This window comes from Lepisosteus oculatus, chromosome 14, assembly GCF_040954835.1.
Source record: "Lepisosteus oculatus isolate fLepOcu1 chromosome 14, fLepOcu1.hap2, whole genome shotgun sequence".
NCBI classification, from domain to species: Eukaryota; Metazoa; Chordata; class Actinopteri; order Semionotiformes; family Lepisosteidae; genus Lepisosteus; species Lepisosteus oculatus.
The window spans coordinates 13,072,353-13,087,431 of NC_090709.1; the positions used below are offsets into that span (position 1 = coordinate 13,072,353).

The 15,079-nt window shown below is 44.8% G+C and overlaps 1 protein-coding gene across 1 annotated transcript in view; it reads left to right on the plus strand.

Annotated features, from left to right (window-relative positions):
• The window catches only part of LOC138242764 (zinc finger protein 271-like), a 1,399,044-nt gene that overhangs the window by 452,361 nt on the left and 931,604 nt on the right, over positions 1-15,079 (plus strand). The window lies entirely within an intron of this gene.

The window sequence follows — 15,079 nt, forward strand, 5'->3', positions numbered from 1 at the left end:
CAGTTGCAGGCTGTTGTTGTCCAATCCGCGCTCTCTGGCTCCGTGCCAGGTTGTGCTGTGCGGCTTGCGACGGTGCGCTGCTGATGCTCACTGTTGGCTTTAACTAGCAAAGTTTGTGCACAGGAGAAAAGATGACTGTGGGTCCCAGCAAGTCAGGAAGAGGACCGGTTCGTTCCTGATGAAGAGCTAGTTCTGAATAGTGATTCAGCTGTCCACAGTTCCGACCTGTTCACGAGGCCTGCTGCTGGTTACTCTCTGGCAACCTCCACTCTAGACTCTTAGAACAAAGGAAAGTTCTGGCACTCGGACACACTGGCCGTTCCGTGGTTGTCCGGGCTGAGTCTCAGGATGGTCAGGAGGCACGCTGCGAGAATGTCCTGCCCTTGGGAGCCTTCTGCTCCTGGGCCGTCCTGCCCTGGAATTCTCCTTTGAATTCCCTTTAGAACAGTCCACAGAATCCTCTCCAGAATCTTGCTGAATCTGAATCTCCCTGAATCTCTCAGGCTCTCTGTGTTGCCTGTTTTTACCTGGAGGAACTTCAGCTCATTGATTGGCTGAAAGTTCCATGGGCATCAGAGTCCCACGTGGGTTACTCGGCCCTACCAGTCCCTGATTGGTTGATCAAGGTGAGATATGAGTCACTTACTCCTGACACTTAGGAATGCAGTCCAGATGTCCATCTGGCACTCCCTAGACAGATAGGCGCCAATGTATCACCATTGATCATGATAGCCAGGCTTAGCTAAGTGCATCCCCCTTTGGGAGCTGTCTCAGGACCTTAAATCACCCTGCACTTATGGTCTCTCTGTGGCTGCACCACAGAGATGAACAGAGAAATGGGGCCTCATTTGGGAAGCTCAGAAACACTTAATTCTGCCTTATTATTAAGCCTCGCCGCTACATATCCCCCCTTTTTGAAGGCCACGAGGTCCCGAGGCATTGTTGCCTTCAAAACAAAACAGAGTTAAGTGATGTCCCTTGCCATTAGAACATTAATCTTAAATGTCTACATTACTCCTCGAGAATTCATACCGGAACCAGCATTGGATACAAACAGGATGAATAACATCTGGAGTATGTATAAACACGGTAGGAGACATTATCTAAGTCTAGGAATTACACATCAGGAAGTTCACTGTCAATATCTGATACCTCTGTAGTAGATATTTGGGGAGAAGTCACTTCCTTTCTTTTGACATGCTACCTTTGACTCATTCATGCTACCCAGAGTACATCTTGATGTGAGAGTACATCATTCAGAGTACACTGTCAGTCATTATCCAGCTACCCGGCAGCAGTGTTACAATAACACCAGTCCCTGTTCCCAGCCCCCCGATAAACCACAACACCTGTGTTGGGTATCTGCTAGGGTGGTTTGGAGGTTTGTTCCATTAAAGCAAACTAACTACCTGTACCTCTTCAGGGCTTACTGTTTCTTGGATTTCTATCCAATTCCTTAGTGTGGCACCTGAAGGCATCCACGACCTCAAGTTTGGTCTTATGTTGTCTGGTTCCAGACCGTACAGTGTTAAGTTACCATGCTGTACTATGGCCTCCTCGGAAACTTACAGGAAAACTGTTTGATTAGGTAGCTGCATTGTGGTAGCTGTATCATGCCTGTCACAAGTCATGGTGACAGTTAAATGTGGTGTTTTGACCAGCCATTTACTTCCCACCTGCTCTTCATGGGGTTCATTAACCTCCCTCTGCCCATTAGTAGCTTTACACCCTTCATTGGTGGATCGTTTAGACACAGCCAATGGATAGCTTTGATAGCCATACCCATCTCAAGATTTGGAACTGAATTCAATCTTGGATTGCCTTCTGGGTGAGCTAGGAGCGATGGGGTGGTTAATGTCGCATACTCCTCTACTGAGAAGAGTGGAATCAAGTGGGTTGGGATTTGTGCCATGGCTAGACTGGCTACAGTGGCACTAAGCTCCCTTAACAGGTCTTGTGTCAACATTCTGGCCTGTTGCACACAAGCATAAACCCGCTGTATAACACAGGCAATCATGTCCACTGGTTGGGGGATAAGGTTTAACCCTGTTGCATAGGAAATTGCCTGTAGGGTTTTCCCTAGGCTTTCCAACTTTTGCTGCTGTTGATACAGTCTGTCACTACCCTCTGGCATCTCTGACATCTGCCTTCTTGGGGCAGTCAGGGTGAGAGTGCCAGTAGCAAACAAACCTACCAGAAATAGCAAATGCACAACAGTGGTGGCAGCAATCAGTCCTCCCAAAAGCCTTTTACGGTGGCTGATCCCAGTCATCTCCTTCTGAGTGATTGTTGCCTTTCTAAGCTGGCGCAGCATGTACATGGTGTCTTTCTCAGTATGCCATGTGGCATCTTGGGCACCAACATCCTGGAAATCTGGGGATGGTTGATCAAGGTGAGATATGAGTCACTTACTCCTGACACTTAGGAATGCAGTCCAGATGTCCAACTGGCACTCCCTAGACAGATAGGCACCAATGGATGACCATTGATCATGATAGCCAGGCTTAGCTAAGTGCATCCCCCTTTGGGAGCTGTCCTTATCAAAAGAAAACATCTTGCATGAATAGTTTCTCTGAGGCTGCACCACAGAGATGAACAGAGAAATGGGGCCTCATTTGGGAAGGCTCAGAACACTTAATACTGCTGTAGAGAAAACCGGTTCAGGGACGCCAAATATGTAATCATAGTGGCTCTCTGAAGGCACCAGTTCTGTAGGGTTTGGGCATTTACTGAGACAATTATTAATTGTAGCAGTAAATCACAAAGTTGATTCTTTTGGTGGCTTTAGAATCCAACCATGCGATATAACTCAAACAACGCGCACACACAGGTACTAATACACGAGGATACATTTATTAATACATAGAATATGCATATAAACCTAACAGATCTTATCGAGAGGGTTATCAGAATACAAAAGGTATATTCGGTCAGTTACAAAGAGTTACACATCAAGAGGACATACGTTCAGTATATCATTCATTAAGACCGTTTCGTAAAGTGAACTTGGTTACAACTTCTACATTAGATACTCAAACAAGTACATAACTCTTAGGAATTAAATTGATATCAACTGGTTGGGATAACAATTGAATTCTCGAGCTGTAATGCATTGAAGTTGAATACTCATCCAATCTTTGGGGATTCAGATCTCCTGCGGGCACAAAGAAACAGTTGCAGGCTGTTGCTGTCCAATCCGCGCTCTCTGGCTCCGTGCCAGGCTGTGATGTGCGGCTTGCGACCGTGCGCTGCTGATGCTCACTGTTGGCTTTAACTAGCAAAGTTTGTGCACAGGAGAAAAGATGACTGTGGGTCCCAGCAAGTCAGGAAGAGGACCAGTTCGTTTATGATGAAGAGCTAGTTCTGAATAGTGATTCAGCTGTCCACAGTTCCGACCTGTTCACGAGGCCTGCTGCTGGTTACTCTCTGGCAACCTCCACTCTAGACTCTTAGAACAAAGGAAAGTTCTGGCACTCGGACACACTGGCCGTTCCGTGGTTGTCCGGGCTGAGTCTCAGGATGGTCAGGAGGCGCGCTGCGAGAATGTCCTGCCCTTGGGAGCCTTCTGCTCCTGGGCCGTCCTGCCCTGGAATTCTCCTTTGAATTCCCTTTAGAATCTTGTCTGAATCTTGTTGAATCTCTCAGGCTCTCTGTGTTGCCTGTTTTTACCTGGAGGAACTTCAGCTCATTGATTGGCTGAAAGTTCCATGGGCATCAGAGTCCCACGTGGGTTACTCGGCCCTACCAGTCCCTGATTGGTTGATCAAGGTGAGATATGAGTCACTTAAGCCTGACACTTAGTAATGCAGTCCAGATGTCCAACTCGCACTCCCTAAACAGATAGGCGCCAATGGGTGACCATTGATCATGATAGCCAGGCTTAGCTAAGTGCATCCCCCTTTGGGAGCTGTCCTTGGACCTTAAATCACCTTGCATGAATGGTTTCTCTGTGGCTGCACCACAGAGATGAACAGAGAAATGAGGCCTAATTTGGGAAAGCTCAGAAACACTTAATTCTGCCTTATTATTAAGCCTCGCCGCTACATATCCCCCCTTTTTGAAGGCCACGAGGTCCCGAGGCATTGTTGCCTTCAAAACAAAACAGAGTTAAGTGATGTCCCTTGCCATTAGAACATTAACCTTAAATGTCCACATTACTCCTCGAGAATTCATACCGGAACCAGCATTGGATACAAACAGGATGAATAACATCTGGAGTATGTATAAACACGGTAGGAGACACTATCTCAGTCTAGGAATTACACATCAGGAAGTTCACTGTCAATATCTGATACCTCTGTGGTAGATATTTGGGGAGAAGTCACTTCCTTTCTTTTGACATGCTACCTTTGACTCATTCATGCTACCCAGAGTACATCTTGATGTGAGAGTACATCATTCAGAGTACACTGTCAGTCATGATCCAGCTACCTGGCAGTAGTGTTACAATAACAACAGTTCCTGTTCCCAGCCCCCGATAAACCACAACACCTGTGTTGGGTATCTGCTAGGGTGGTTTGGAGGTTTGTTCCATTAAAGCAAACTAACTACCTGTACCTCTTCAGGGCTTACTGTTTCTTGGATTTCTATCCAATTCAATAGTGTGGCACCTGAAGGCATCCAAGACCTCAAGTTTGGTCTTATATCGTCTGGTTCCAGACCGTACAGTGTTAAGTTACCATGCTGTACTATGGCCTCCTCGGGAAAACTATTGGTTAGGTAGCTGCATTGTGGTAGCTGTATCATGCCCGTCACAAGTCATAGTGTCAGTTAAATGTGGTGTGCTGACCAGCCATTTACTTCCCACCTGCTCTTCATGAGGTTCATTAACCTCCCTCTGCTCGTTAATAGCTTTACACCCTTCATTGGTGAATCGTTTAGACACAGCCAATGGATAGCTTTGGTAGCCATACCCATCTCAAGATTTGGAACCAAATTCAATCTTGGATTGCCTTCTGGGTGAGCTATGAACGATGAGGTTAAAGTCACATGCTCCTCTACTGAGAAGAGTGGAATCAAGTGGGTTGGGATTTGTGCCGTGGTTAGACTGGCTACAGTGGCACTAAACTCCCTTAACAGGTCTTGTGTCAACATTCTGGCCTGTTGCACACAAGCATAAACCCACTGTATAACACCAACAATCATGTCCACTGGTTGGGGAATAAGATTTAACCCTGTTGCATAGGAAATTGCCTGTAGGGTTTTCCCTAAGCTTTCCAACTTTTGCTGCTGTCGATACAGTCTGTCACTACCCTCTGGCCTTTCTGACAGCTGCCTTCTTGGGGCAGTCAGGGTGAGAGTGCCAGTAGCACACAAACCTACCAGAAATAGCAAATGTGCAACAGTGGCGGCAGCAATCAGTCCTCCCAAAAGTATTTTCGGGCGGCTGATCCCAGTCATCTCCTTCTGAGTGACTGTTGCCTTTCTAAGCTGGCACAGCGTGTAGATGGTGTCTTTCTCAGTATGCCCTGTGGCATCTTGGGCACCAACATCCTGGAAATCTGGGGAGATCTGACGCAGCGGCTGATGCTGCTCCTCCTTTTCCAGGGCATCTGCTTTTTCGATTTGTTCATGCCTGTGCTCTAGGAACCCTGCAGGGGGCGGTGCAGCGGTGGAGCATGCCTGACCCTCGGCTGAGTGGTCATCTGGAGCACCTGAGTGATCTGGGACTGTTACCCCATTCTCACTGTTCAGGTCCACCCTGCACACTTCCTGATTGAGGAATCCTTCTATCGGCATGTTTACAATCGTTCGCTGGGGGTAGGTGTAGGACACCTGCTCGCTCCCCCCTTCCCTCGCTAGGGGTTCAGGGAGCTGCCCCAGCACTGGGATAGCTAGTTCACTGTCTTTGAACTCACTATCACTCACCAGGCCCATGTCAGTGCAGGCGGGGATTCTGACACCTCTCTTTGCGATGTCCTGCACTGGCAGGCGGGTGACTTTACCATCCAGCTCCAGTCTGGCTGAACCACTGTTGGTCAGACTCAGACTGACAGACTGAGCTGGTGGCTGTAAGAAAACCGGCTCGGCTTTCATTCCCTGTCCCTTCTGGGGGACTGGGTGTGTTGGCAACCCTGCCGTTGAGGCAGGAACAATCAGGTCAGTCTCACTCACTACCTGGTAGTTGTGAGAAATAATGTTACCTGACTGCAGGTTCCCTGGGTCAAAGCAGAGGGAATCGGCATCTGGGATCAGGTGTGTCCACAGCGCAGTAGTCTCAGCGTCCAGCTGGACCTCCTGTCTAACCTGTGAATGTTGCACTAGGGGCACCTGGCGGTGGCCCTGTGACAGCTGCTCAAGCAGATCCTCACTAATAGAGGACCTCTCAGGGCTAAGGGTGAGGGCTACATCACCAACCTGCTCTCCTGCCATCTGGATCCCTTCCACCACTGCGGGGTGGTGTTCCTGAACCCTCTTGGGTGCCAGGGTGCACAGGGAAAGCTCCTTCTCATCGCCAGGTGGGGAGATCTGCTCCTCTTTAGGGATGTAAAAGGGGTGTGCTTTACCTGGTGGATCAGGCGGCTGCTCGGAGCACCGCTCCTGTGGCATGGAGGCTGTTGGGACCTCAGCCGGAACACGACTTCCCTGTATATCTGGGGAACAAGGAAATATTTGTATTTCTTGTCCAGAGGGAACAGAAGGAATCTCCGCATAGGCTTCTGTGTTCGGTGGGCACTGTGTGAGCACAGTCTGCCTCTTGGCCCCCCTTTCCTTCTGTACAGAAGGCTTAGGAGCCTTGACCTGTTTCCACACCTTGCCTTTCTGGTGATTCACCAAAGGTTCCTCTCTGAGTCGCATGCCCTTTTCTTTTTCTACCCGTTTGAGCTTGCCGTGTGACATCAAACACCTTTCAACCTCAGTGTCAATCAGTGTCTCACTGGGTAAGACATCACCCATGGCAGCCTTGAGGTAAAAGCTTCCTGCTTTTCCTCTCTGTTTTACTGCCTGCTCTGTGACTTCAGGGGTGGAGTCAGCACTCGCTTGGGAGTGGCTGACCTCATCCAGGCAGGAACTATTCCGCTCAATCAGATAGACTGAGGGAGGGAGAGGGGGCGGGTCTCCGCCTCCTCCATTGGAGAGTATCAGCTCATTCACGCTTCCGGCAGCCTTGGGGAGCGGTTGTCCCTGTCCTAATAAAGCTTGTTCAAGCCTGGCCAGGCGGGCGGCTACTGAATCCTTTTGTTCAGCTTTTTCTAGCCCTTTCCCTCCCCCGGTGTTCTCATGGCACGTAGGACGCTGGGTGCGGTCCTGTGTGAGTGCTTTGGAACGGGGCTTAGCCAGCTCAGGAGCCTGTGCTCCTTCGAGCAGGGGGGAATTAACCCTGCTGGCTCTGACGGCGAACGCAGTCGCTTTAGCAACTTTTTGCTCAGAGTGACTTTGGACATCATACTCCCAGGCTTTCTGCACGAATCTCTTAATATCAGTCATTTTCATGGTCTGTGCATCTATATGCATTAAGATCATCTTTCTGACTGATGGGTGGAGATTCGCAATGAATAAACCCTTGAAATGTGTGTTCTCTTCGCAACCCTCATCATTTCGCCCTGCAAAATAAGTTCGTCTAAGTCTCTCGTAATATTTGCGAGGGGACTCTGCTCTCTCGTGCTTAATGTTAAGAGCGGCGGCTATCGCGGCAGTCGGGTCAATAAACGCACTGTATTCTTCGATAAGTGCTTGACACAGCTCCTCAAAATCATTACAGACTTCTTTCATCTGCCTAGCCATCCACTCATGTACGGCTCTGCTGGTAGTTTTCCTGACCAGAAACACTTTCTCCTGTTCTGTGGCGTTTGGCAGGTACTGCAGGTTATACCTGAGGTCTTTAATATAACTCTCGATATTATTCTCTGACACTGCGGGGTCAAATCTCTCTATGTCCTTCGCTAGCTCTCTCAGAGAATGGAGATCTATTCTCCTAGCTTCTCCGCTGACGGAGATATGGAAGAGATCGTGGTCAGACCTGTCGCTGCTAGAGAGAGTGCTTAATAGCGACTCGAATTCAGACCTTTTAGCAACCATCGTTAAACTTAAAGAGTATTACTTTTAAGTACGAAATCACAGTTTTACCACAGAAAACCACAAGATCAAGCATGCAATCAACCCGGTAGATTGCAAAAGATCACAAAACAATCAAGCACTGCTTAAAGAGCAAGGGGAACTTTTTCTTTCGGCTTTCAGCACACTGTATTGTCGTGTATGAAACCCGCGGCGTTTTATATTGAATTATTCCGCTTGGTTGACTCATTTCAGTCTTGCCACGCCCGTGCCAGGGACGCCAAATAAATGTAGAGAAAACCGGTTCAGGGACGCCAAATATGTAATCATAGTGGCTCTCTGAAGGCACCAGTTCTGTAGGGTTTGGGCATTTACTGAGACAATTATTAATTGTAGCAGTAAATCACAAAGTTGATTCTTTTGGTGGCTTTAGAATCCAACCATGCGATATAACTCAAACAACGCGCACACACAGGTACTAATACACGAGGATACATTTATTAATACATAGAATATGCATATAAACCTAACAGATCTTATCGAGAGGGTTATCAGAATACAAAAGGTATATTCGGTCAGTTACAAAGAGTTACACATCAAGAGGACATACGTTCAGTATATCATTCATTAAGACCGTTTCGTAAAGTGAACTTGGTTACAACTTCTACATTAGATACTCAAACAAGTACATAACTCTTAGGAATTAAATTGATATCAACTGGTTGGGATAACAATTGAATTCTCGAGCTGTAATGCATTGAAGTTGAATACTCATCCAATCTTTGGGGATTCAGATCTCCTGCGGGCACAAAGAAACAGTTGCAGGCTGTTGCTGTCCAATCTGCGCTCTCTGGCTCCGTGCCAGGCTGTGATGTGCGGCTTGCGACCGTGCGCTGCTGATGCTCACTGTTGGCTTTAACTAGCAAAGTTTGTGCACAGGAGAAAAGATGACTGTGGGTCCCAGCAAGTCAGGAAGAGGACCAGTTCGTTTATGATGAAGAGCTAGTTCTGAATAGTGATTCAGCTGTCCACAGTTCCGACCTGTTCACGAGGCCTGCTGCTGGTTACTCTCTGGCAACCTCCACTCTAGACTCTTAGAACAAAGGAAAGTTCTGGCACTCGGACACACTGGCCGTTCCGTGGTTGTCCGGGCTGAGTCTCAGGATGGTCAGGAGGCGCGCTGCGAGAATGTCCTGCCCTTGGGAGCCTTCTGCTCCTGGGCCGTCCTGCCCTGGAATTCTCCTTTGAATTCCCTTTAGAATCTTGTCTGAATCTTGTTGAATCTCTCAGGCTCTCTGTGTTGCCTGTTTTTACCTGGAGGAACTTCAGCTCATTGATTGGCTGAAAGTTCCATGGGCATCAGAGTCCCACGTGGGTTACTCGGCCCTACCAGTCCCTGATTGGTTGATCAAGGTGAGATATGAGTCACTTAAGCCTGACACTTAGTAATGCAGTCCAGATGTCCAACTCGCACTCCCTAAACAGATAGGCGCCAATGGGTGACCATTGATCATGATAGCCAGGCTTAGCTAAGTGCATCCCCCTTTGGGAGCTGTCCTTGGACCTTAAATCACCTTGCATGAATGGTTTCTCTGTGGCTGCACCACAGAGATGAACAGAGAAATGAGGCCTAATTTGGGAAAGCTCAGAAACACTTAATTCTGCCTTATTATTAAGCCTCGCCGCTACACTGCCTTTTTTTATTAAGCCTCGCCGCTACACCACGTTCTCTCTCTTCACTGCCTTCGTCCCCGCTCTATTTCACTTCAGCCTTTCACTCTTGCTTCCTTCCAATGAGGACGGAGCTGCGGGAGAAAGGGCGCTATAGAGGATCGCTGTGGAGAGCTGCTGCTGTGCTTTGACATCTGAGCTCTGTGGAAAATAATCTCAATACAATTCTGAAAAACGCGACTCCCCGAACGCCAGCCGAACAAGTCTTGAAGTGGAAATCTAATAAGTAAATTTGATTCTTAAAATGTAGAGAGCTTTGCAAAGAAATATATTGAGGCTTTTAGATAATATATTTCAAGGATGTAATTGCTGTGCTACAGTACGTGCAGAATCTTAGAAAACAGTGCGTCAACAAAGTACACTGTTTAGGTTACTTTAGAAGACAATGTACCAAAACAATATATGCTGTCTGGGTCGTTAGAATTAGCTGAAAGTAACTGATAAGCTTTGAATAACATATCTAGTGCTTCTTCTTTCGCTTTTTGATGTAATCTGTTTTCTCTTAGGGAAAGTGGAAGTTTTAGAAGGGACAAAGCGCTGAGCTTTTTTACAGCGCAACGTCTTGTAAAAACCCTGTACTGCTTGTAACAAATTGAGTCTCTGGTTGCTCCCAATCTTGAAATAAAGACCTTACTCAGGTGAGAACTCTCTCTTGTGGCTTCCTTGATAGTTATATTTCCATGACACCGGTTTTAATGTCTGTAGATTGTATCTTATTTTTATTTTTTGTTTTGTTTCATGTTCATATTATGTGTTTTCACCCAGTTGACTCCAGTTAATAACAGTTCACCCAGTTAATAGCCACTTTTTATGCGCGAAAAACGGGTGATCTTTCTATCTCGTGATCAGCTTACCCAGTGGGCAAAAGACGTATAATATACGTCTATTAAACGCATACCTTAGACGTCTAAATGTGGTCTACAATTCGTCTAGAATGAAATTCTAATATACGTCTAAAGTTATACGTCAATTATACGTCTATGTTTAGACGTTCATTATACATAAATGGTTGGAGTTCTATTATACGGATAACTTTAGAGGTCTATTATACGGATAACTTTAGAGGACTATTATACGTATATGGTTAGAGGTCTATTATACGTATAACTTTAGAGGTCTATTATACGTATATGGTTAGAGGTCTATTATACGTATAACTTTAGACGTCTATTATACGTATATGGTTAGAGGTCTATTATACGGATAACATTAGAGGTCTATTTTACATCAAAGATAGATTTTATAGGTGTAAAATACAAGTAAACCAAGCCAATGATTAGGTTTAGAAATTTATTCTGAAAATACACATTCACACCTGAAACATACGTATTTCAAATTATACATTGTATACAATCAATCAACAATCAACATATGGGCAATAATCATAAAAAACACAACTAGTCTTAAACTTCAGCTACAAATTCTGGTAACATGGCAATATACAGTATAGTAATGACAAACACAAAACTAATTACATTAACACACTAACTCAAAACCACATTTTGATTCAAATATACATTTTAAAATGTACAACTTCTATATTTCCAAGAAAAAAAAATATTACAATGGAAGTTAAGACGATTTTTGTCCACTATTTGCAAACCCTGTCTAATTGTCCTAACAGTTAGAACCAAAAACCTATTATTTTCAGAGTCCAGATCTCCTGGCCCCCTGCCTTGCATATGCATTCTTCAAGTAACACATTGCGTGCTCCTTTATTTCTTTTTCTGTTGATGTAGGGTGGGACTTCAGCACCGCAGCTAGGAGAAAATTATATAATATTACTTCCCAAATAAATGATGATTAATATCTTCTTTAGTATAATCTAAAAAATGAACAGTTTACTAAGCTCAAAGCTGAAATAAATGTATAAAATTTGGCTTGCATCATAGCAGTTGAGCAATAAAGTCTGTCCTAATTAAAGAGTACCCAAAGTTTGAAAGTACAACATAGAATAAGAATAAGAGAAACGGCAAAACGATTTTGTGTCATCTTCCCCATTCCCCATTCCACTATTTTATGTGCCATTTTTTTGCTTATTCACGTACTATTTTAATCAAAATAATATTAAGAAAGATCTGTATGTATTCAGATAGTATTATTATTGTTCATACTTACTCGTCAAAAGAGGATTGCTGAGATATTTGCGGATATACTTCTACGTTTGAAAAACGTGTCCAAAATGGTGACCAACGAATACTAGCAATGCATTGTGGTATATAACCGGAAAATATGCTGGGTTCGATATTTTCTCAACGTATGCGTTTAATAATGTTGTCGATATTATGGTTGAAATTTAACATTGATAATACATCGCGGCTATGTGCCCCCTGCTATGAGCTGATGTGCAATTTTAACACATGCAGTTAGTAAGGATCGGTCACTGTTGTATGGTATTATATATAATGACATTATGGAATAGGAGGGGGACAGGCCTGGCATCGCGGGGGGAGGGGGGAATATCACCCCTTCAGTTTTGGGCAAAAAGATTTACCTAACTTAATTTGCGCCCTAAAAAATAGTTGTACTTTGTCAATGGTCAGACAACACTAAATGACACGAACAGTCACTCAGTCTGTTTGATGGGCAGGAGGGCTATCATTCCAGGAACTGCACATATCAGTGTCGTTATTGAGTGTCAACATTACGATCCTGTTTGCTCAGGTGGACCGATTCCTTGCACTAGTTTATCATTATACTTAAAATCGTTATATAATTAGGACTAGTTATAGCAGTCTGTGCTTTCTGTTGGTTTTACAACATTTTTTTCTTAACGATTCAGAACGTCCATGTAGCTGCAAAAATGAACGCTTATGGTACTTTTCGCTCCAGGCAATACAAACCGTGAGAGTGACAAAAAATGTGAAACTGAACTTCATCGCAAATACCAGATTGCTAGTCGTTATCTTCTATCATGACGCACTAATTAATGGCATAGCTGCGAGATTTCATTTGGGTAGCTGCACCGTACAGCTCAGTTTCAACCGAAATATCACTCCCCCCTCAGAATTTCAGATGCCCCCCTACAGATTTTTCCCCGGGCACCGCGCACTGATGGGGGACGGGGTGTCCAGGAAATGGTATCAACTTTTGTCAAGAAAATAAAAATAGAAACTCTATAGGCACTCAAACATTTTACTGTTTTTTTTCAGGCAGGTGGCAAGACCCCCTCTGCAAAACCCTTGTATGCCAAGCTGTGGGCATTGATTCGTCGAATATACGTATATTTACGGCGAAATTACGTCTATACGTATATATACGTCGCCTCGACGTATAATCAACGTCGAATTGCAACCGTAAAATCGACGACATGAATAAACGCATATATAACGTCGAAAACACATCTAACACAGTGCCTGAGGCTTTTTACTGTATGTACAGTGCCTTGCGAAAGTATTCGGCCCCCTTGAACTTTTCAACCTTTTGCCACATTTCAGGCTTCAAACATAAAGATATAAATTTTTTATTTCATGTGAAGAATCACCAACAAGTGGGACACAATTGTGAAGTGGAACGAAATCTATTGGATTTTTGAAACTTTTTTAACTAATAAAAAAATGAAAAGTGGGGCGTGCAAAATTATTCGGCCCCTTTACTTTCAGTGCAGCAAACTCACTCCAGAAGTTCAGCGAGGATCTCTGAATGATCCAATGTTGTCCTAAATGACTGATGGTGATAAATAGAATCCACCTGTGTGTAATCAAGTCTCTGTATAAATGCACCTGCTTTCAAGGTTCTGTTGAAAGCGCAGAGAGCATCATGAAGACCAAGGAACACACCAGGCAGGTCCGTAATACTGTTGTGGAGAAGTTTAAAGCCGGATTTGGATACAAAAAGATTTCCCAAGCTTCAAACATCCCAAGGAGCACTGTGCAAGCGATCATCTTGAAATGGAAGGAGTTTCAGACCACTGCAAATCTACCAAGACCTGGCCGTCCCTCTAAACTTTCAGCTCAGACAAGGAGAAGACTGATCAGAGATGCAGCCAAGAGGCCCATGATCACTCTGGATGAACTGCAGAGAACTACAGCTGAGGTGGGAGAGTCTGTCCATAGGACAACAATCAGTCTTACACTGCACAAATCTGGCCTTTATGGAAGAGTGGCAAGAAGAAAGCCATTTCTCAAAGATATCCATAAAAAGTCTCATCTAAAGTTTGCCACAAGCCACCTGGGAGACACCCCAAACATGTGGAAGAAGGTGCTCTGGTCAGATGAAACCAAAATCGAACTTTTTGGCCACAATGCAAAACGATATGTTTGGCGTAAAAGCAACACAGCTCATCACCCTCAACACACCATCCCCACTGTCAAACATGGTGGTGGCAGCATCATGGTTTGGGCCTGCTTTTCTTCAGCAGGGACAGGGAAGATGGTTAAAATTGAGGGGAAGATGGATGCAGCCAAATACAGGACCATTCTGGATGAAAACCTGTTGGAGTCTGCAAAAGACCTGAAACTGGGACGGAGATTTATCTTCCAACAAGACAATGATCCCAAACATACAGCAAAATCTACAAAGGAATGGTTCACAAATAAACGTATCCAGGTGTTTGAATGGCCAAGTCAAAGTCCAGACCTGAATCCAATCGAGAATCTGTGGAAAGAGCTGAAAACTGCTGTTCACAAACGCTCTCCATCCAACCTCACTGAGCTCGAGCTGTTTTGCAAGGAAGAATGGGCAAGAATTTCAGTCTCTCGATGTGCAAAACTGATAGAGACATACCCCAAGCGACTTGCAGCTGTAATCGCAGCAAAAGGTGGCTCTACAAAGTATTAACGCAAGGGGGCTGAATAATTTTGCACGCCCCACTTTTCATTTTTTAATTAGTTAAAAAAGTTTCAAAAATCCAATAGATTTCGTTCCACTTCACAATTGTGTCCCACTTGTTGGTGATTCTTCACATAAAATAAAAAATGTATATCTTTATGTTTGAAGCCTGAAATGTGGCAAAAGGTTGAAAAGTTCAAGGGGGGCCGAATACTTTCGCAAGGCACTGTATCGTGTGTGCCGCAACTAGGAGTATACGGCACTCTGCACAGTGCACAAAGTAAATTATTTTGGCAGTAATTAATTTATTATATTTACTATATTTATTATACACGTGTAAATTAATTACTGCCAAAATAATTTACTCTGTTGTCACATGATTGTCTCTGAGGATGCGCGAAAATGGCCATTGAGAGCCCCGATCTGAGCTTGCGCTCCCTTTTTGACCAAGACACAGATGTGTGCTGATTGGTTGAGAGTTTGGCGGACATTGGAGACCCACGTGGTATTACCACACCCTGCCAGTTCCTGATTGGTTGATCAAGGTGAGATATGCGTCACTTACTCTTGACACTTAGGAATG